This window comes from Eleutherodactylus coqui, chromosome 4 (assembly GCF_035609145.1).
Source record: "Eleutherodactylus coqui strain aEleCoq1 chromosome 4, aEleCoq1.hap1, whole genome shotgun sequence".
Taxonomy (NCBI): Eukaryota; Metazoa; Chordata; class Amphibia; order Anura; family Eleutherodactylidae; genus Eleutherodactylus; species Eleutherodactylus coqui.
The window spans coordinates 134463486-134469245 of record NC_089840.1 but is presented as its reverse complement, the minus strand read 5'-3'; positions in this window follow the sequence as shown (position 1 = coordinate 134469245).

Genomic DNA, 5760 nt, shown 5'->3' with positions numbered 1-5760 from the left:
TCTATAGCCAACACGTACAGAATAGGAGATAATGGACAACCCTGTCTTGTGCCATTCGAAATTGATAGCGGCACAGACAGGGTACCATCCACCAAAACAGTAGCCGTAGGGGCCGCATACAGGGCCCGGACGGCACCTATCGTAGCCTCCCCGAAGCCAAACTTTCTCATTGTCTCGAAGATATACTCCCAGTGGACCCTATCAAATGCCTTTTCGGCGTCCAGGGCTAGCATTATTGATGGTAATTTGGATGTTTCCACTGAGTGTATCAGGTTCAGGATTTTCCGAGTGCCGTCCGAGGCCTGTCTCCCTTTCACAAACCCCAGTTGGTCGGAGTGTATTAAGTCTGGGAGTATATCTATCATTCTGCGGGCCAGTGTCTTGGCGTAGATCTTAACATCAGAGTTAAGTAATGAGATGGAACGGAAGTTGGTTGGTGTGTTTGGATCCTTTCCCGGTTTTGGCAGGACTACAATTGTAGCCTGCAGCATCTCTTGTGGAAATTGGCCTTTTGCTTTAATCGCGTTAAATGCATTGGTGATGTGGGTAGATAAGTAGGGTAGGAAGTTTTTGTAGTATTCTGCTGAATATCCATCCGGTCCAGGGGCTTTTTGGTTTTTTAGGGTTGCTATGGTGTCGATTATCTCCGCTGTTGAGAATGGAGCATCTAAAAGGTTCATTTGCAGGGGAGTAAGCCTCGGCAGGGTGGCTCTTTGTAAGAATGCTTTTATTGACGCCTTATCTGGTTGTGTAGGGTGGGGGTCATTATTCAGATTGTAAAGTTTACTGTAGAAGGAGCAGAAGTTGTCTGCAATGTGTTGGGGGTTTGATAGCTTTTGTTTTTTATCCTGAAAATTCCAAATATATGGAATTTTTGCTTTTACTGTTTTTCTTTTGACCAGATTTGCCATCCATTTGAATGGCCTATTGATTGCTGAGTAGCTATCCGCTCGTTGAGCAGTAATTTCCCTATCGAAATCCCCCAGTAATGTTTTCCGTAAGGCCAGTCTCAATTTATGTAATTCGGCGTGTATGTTTTGGTCTGGAGAGTTTTTTAGTAGGGATTCTTTTTGTTGTATTTGGATTAGAATTTCATCTACTTTTTTGGTTTTTTCTTTTTTATATTTGGAGCCCATTTTAATCAAGATGCCTCTCATAAATGCTTTGTGGGCGGCCCACACCATTACTGGGTCTGTTTGTGGGATAGCGTTGAATTTAAAGTATTCTATTAGTGCTTCTTGAATTTTTTCCCTATATCTAGGAATGTTCATTAAGTAAGTATTATTACGCCAAGATTTAGTCGGTGTTTCAAGGCCTCCCACACTCAATGTTGTTATAATAGGGGCGTGGTCAGACCAGGAGGCCGTCCCAATCTCTGCTTTTTGTAGTGATGCCAAGAGTCTCCTCTCAACTAGACACAAGTCTATGCGTGAGAAAGACCTATGTCTATTCGAGTAGTGTGAGAATTCCCTTGCAGAGGCGTTGGAGCATCGAAATGTGTCATAGAACGCATTCCTGTAAAGCCAATCCCCTAGGGTGGCGTTTCTTTTGAGGTTTGTGTTTGTAGTGTCCAAATCTCTATCGGGGACCAGATTGAAATCCCCGTTGATCATTATTGGGCCCTCTGCTACCTGGTTGATTTTTTTCTTTAGTTTGTTGAGAAAATTAATTTGTTTTTTGTTTGTTACATATGTGTTGACTATAGTGATTTTTGTGTTGTTAAGAGACCCCACTAAAATTAAGTAGCGTCCCTTCGGGTCGCTTATCTGTTTGTTGGTTGTGAATGGAGTTCTGTCACGAAATGCTACCATTACCCCCGCTTGTTTCCTAGGAGCACAGGCAAATATAGTTTGCGGGAACAATCTGTGGGATATTCTATCTTTATCTACTTCCAATAAATGTGTTTCCTGAATACACAGAATATCAACATTTTGCATAGTTGCCTCTTTCCATGCAGACCGTCTCTTGAATGGTGAATTCAGTCCGTTAGCGTTGATCGATAGTATTTTCACCGCCATACGGATGGTTGAAGGCGGCGAAGATGGAGACCTGGGAGAGCTTGTGATGCTTGAGTGCCTGTGGAAACAAAGTAACAAAGGAAAGGGAACCAAACAAAGTCCTCTTTGTGTATGTTGCCATCACGAGAAGAGGTGACTGGCGTGAGAGTCCAGTTGCTGGGGATAGGACTAACAAATACACGGCAAGTTAGAACTTGCATTTTTCGGTGGGGGAGAAATGTTCAGCTATCTCGAGCAGGCACTTCATAAGACGGTGTTTTGTATCCAATTGGAGACGGGGTTTTCTGGTCATTTCGGGGGTGGAGACCTTCGGCTGGCGCTTTGTTGGCGTCTGTCTTTATCTGTGTTAGCATTTGCGTAGGTTGGAGCTTGCGGTGTAATTCCCCAGGAGGTTAATATTTCTTCCGCAGCTTTAGGGTCGTGGAGGACGTGTATTCTCCCATCCCTTGTGGCGATAATTTTCGTAGGAAATCCCCATTTGTATTGGATGTTAGCTTTCCTTAGGGAGGCGGTAATTGCTGCGAAACCTCTCCTTGCTTCCAGAGTGGATTGCGATAAGTCGGCAAATATTCGCAGGTCAGCGTATGGATTTGGCAGAGGTTGTCGTGTTCTTGTCGCGTGCATTAGCGCTTCCTTTGTGGTATAGTAATGAATTCGCGCTATCACGTCTCTGGGGTATTCCTCTTTAAGAAACTTTGGACGCGGCAGCCTGTGTGCTCTGTCTATCTTGAATTCTGTCAATGGTATGTTAGGGAGCAAGTTCTGCATAAATCGCTTGATATAATTCATGATTTCTGCATTAGGAACATTTTCCGGTATCCCTCTTATTTTGACGTTGTTACGTCGATTTCTATCTTCTAAGTCGGATAGTTTGAGTTGTAATTTATTGACTTTTTCCTCTAGTTCGTAATGGGAGTCTATCAATGAGTTGTGCGAACCCACCACTTCCTCCAGTTTTTTCTCGTGTTTCTCTATTTTTTTGTTAATGTCCCGGATGGAGGAGTTTACTGTGGATGTTAGCGTAGATATGTCCGCTTGTATACTGTTTCTAAGTGCCAGCATTATCTCTTTTATATACAGCTCGGTCACCGGCTTATTTGATGCAGTGAGATTGTTTAAGTCATTATCATCGTCCCTCTCATAAGGAAGCTCAGATTCTGAATCGTTTTTTGCATCCTGGGACATCTTCTGCCTCTGTTTCTCTGGGCTGCATGTGGGGGATTTTGCTGGACGGGGCAGCGCGGTCGGCGCCATTTTGGATGTTAGCAGGGTGTTGGCCGTGTTCCTCTCCTCGTTCACTGCCCTGACCTCTGGGTCTTTTGGTATATCTGTGATTAACAGAGGATCTGTGGCCGTTGCAGCATAACTTTCCATTACACTAACCTCCGCTGTCTCATGGGGGCTAACAGTCCCGGTATCAATGCCTGCAGACTGAGACCTTTTCTGTCCCTGATTGTTTGGGCTACTTGCGGGGGAGCTTATTGTGCCTGACAGCGTGCTCAGCGCCATCTTAGATGCAGGGGACCCCTTATTAGCGCTCTTCCCCCCATTCACTGACCTTTCTTTCTGGTTAGTCGGAGGAGTCGTGTGGAGCTGGGAGTCTCCGGACGTCTCGGCAGGGCTTCCTGATCTTTTTTTAGCCGCTGTCTCTTTCAGTGACATTCGGCTTTCAGTCTCCCGCTCCCGGTCTTTGCGAGCTTCCGGCGCGCTCCCCTGAGCAGCCATTGCTGGGGACGGACCGCGCGCCGCAAAGAAGGTCTCCAGCTTTGCCGGTGCCGGTTTCAGACCTCTTCTTCTTGCTGACATGTCCTCCTGGTGATGTCTCTGCTGTTTATAGCGATTTTCCGCCTCCAATTATGCTGTGGATCGCTGAAAGTGCCTGGATCCGAGCGGAGCCTAAGGAATTGCTGCCGTCTCGGTGCCTCTCCAAGCCACACCCCAATAAATTGACTTTTGAGAGCATGAGAAAATAGGTATTATTGTACCTTGACGCCACCGGAAGCTAGGGGTTTGACAGAAGGAATGCCCCTCTCACACCCCTAGTTCCTGATAGGCTTGAGGCACAAAGGTCCTAGCAGCACAGTCTGGATAGATTTCTCCCTGTGCTGCAGCCTCAGCCTTAGGGTTACTATACTTCTTAGGCTTACATTATTACCTGTATGTTCTGCCATGTTACTGCTTGAATATATGAATTCACATAACAAAATACTTAAAGGGGTTTGTCCAGGACTAGAAAAAAGGGTCTGCTTTTTTTTTTTTCAAACACGGTGCTGATGCTGTCAATGGGCTGTGTCTGGTATTGCATCTCATCTGTTTACAAGTGAATGGAGATGAACTACAATTCCAGACAAAGAAAGCCCAAAAGGACAGACATGTTATTTTCTAGTCCTTGACAAACCTCTATAGTGGTGTTCCAGAGCAGTGTTTGGACTCCAAGATCATTTTACTCCATCCTGTTATTTAGTTTGTCAGAGTATTAGGTGGTCCGGTATGGCATGGAAGAGGTTTAGCTGCAGTCATTGAGGCTACCTTTGTACTTCGATGTCAAGCACTGTTTTGTGAAGTGATGTGCCAGAATTAGGGTACATTCACATCTGCATTCGGAGTTCTACTTTCCTACTCTGTTGGCAGCACTGAATGGGTTAACGTCTTGGTTATGTCTGAGAAATGTATCTTATTGTATTTCATGTCACTGTGTTTTATACATGTGTTTGCAAGGGGGATGGAAGTAGGTCTGCAAGTTAGGAAGCAAGAAGTGAGCACGCACACAGACACTGCCTGGTCGGTCTGTGCGTGGAAGCATGGAAGAGGTCGAGCGATTCCCTGTTATGGGACCTGGAATTATTCCATCTGGGATGTACTGGTGCTGCTTCTGAGCACTGAGTGAGGAGAGGAATCGTTGTCTGGCAGGAGTATGGCACGAGAAGCGTGAGTGTGGACTGATACAGAGTTAGAGAGCGAGAGAAAGAAAGTCGCCGGGAGCGGGATGTCACAGATAACTAGCCTGTGGATTGTCCGGAATCATCCCGAGAAGTCCTCCCTGTCACATCACCTTCTAAGAGGGTAATTTGTGTCAGTACCCTGGTGTTTGTTGGAACTGTTCTGAAGTTGAAGTAAACGGACAATACCAACCGTTCCCGGTTTGTGCATGAAAAGTTACTCTGTGTGTGGACTCTTTCATTACAACATCCAGGTGCACCACAGAGAACGGAATGGTGGTGTCACGAGTGACAAAAGAGACTCAAGGTAATTTTCATTTGCCGTTCCCTGTGACCTCCCACAGCAGTAACGTGGTTGGGTCCCGAGCTTCCCTCAGGGAGGAGATGATAGAGCCACTCGTGACAAAGTCTTTATCTACCCCGCCATCTCCTCGGCTGTGGGCCTGCTCCTCAGACGCTGCACATGCACAATTTTTTCTTCCAGCATGTTGTTCCGGATCTGGAAAAAAACCTCTGAACGGAGATGTGAAAATAACCTAGCTTCATTTACTCTGTTCCAAAAACGGAACAGAGAAATGGAAAGCCCTAAAGGAGCTCAAACGCTGATGTGAAAGAGCTCTAAGTGATAGAGTGGTGTAGTAGAATTCTGACACAATGTTATGTAACACTCTAGTTACGGTAGATCACTGCCTTTGCTGCTCACAGAGTTAATTCCAATTGATTTCTTCATATTCCAAGGGTCATTTGGGATAGAACACGTAAACTAGGAAGTGCAAAGCAAGACGCTACTACACACATATTGA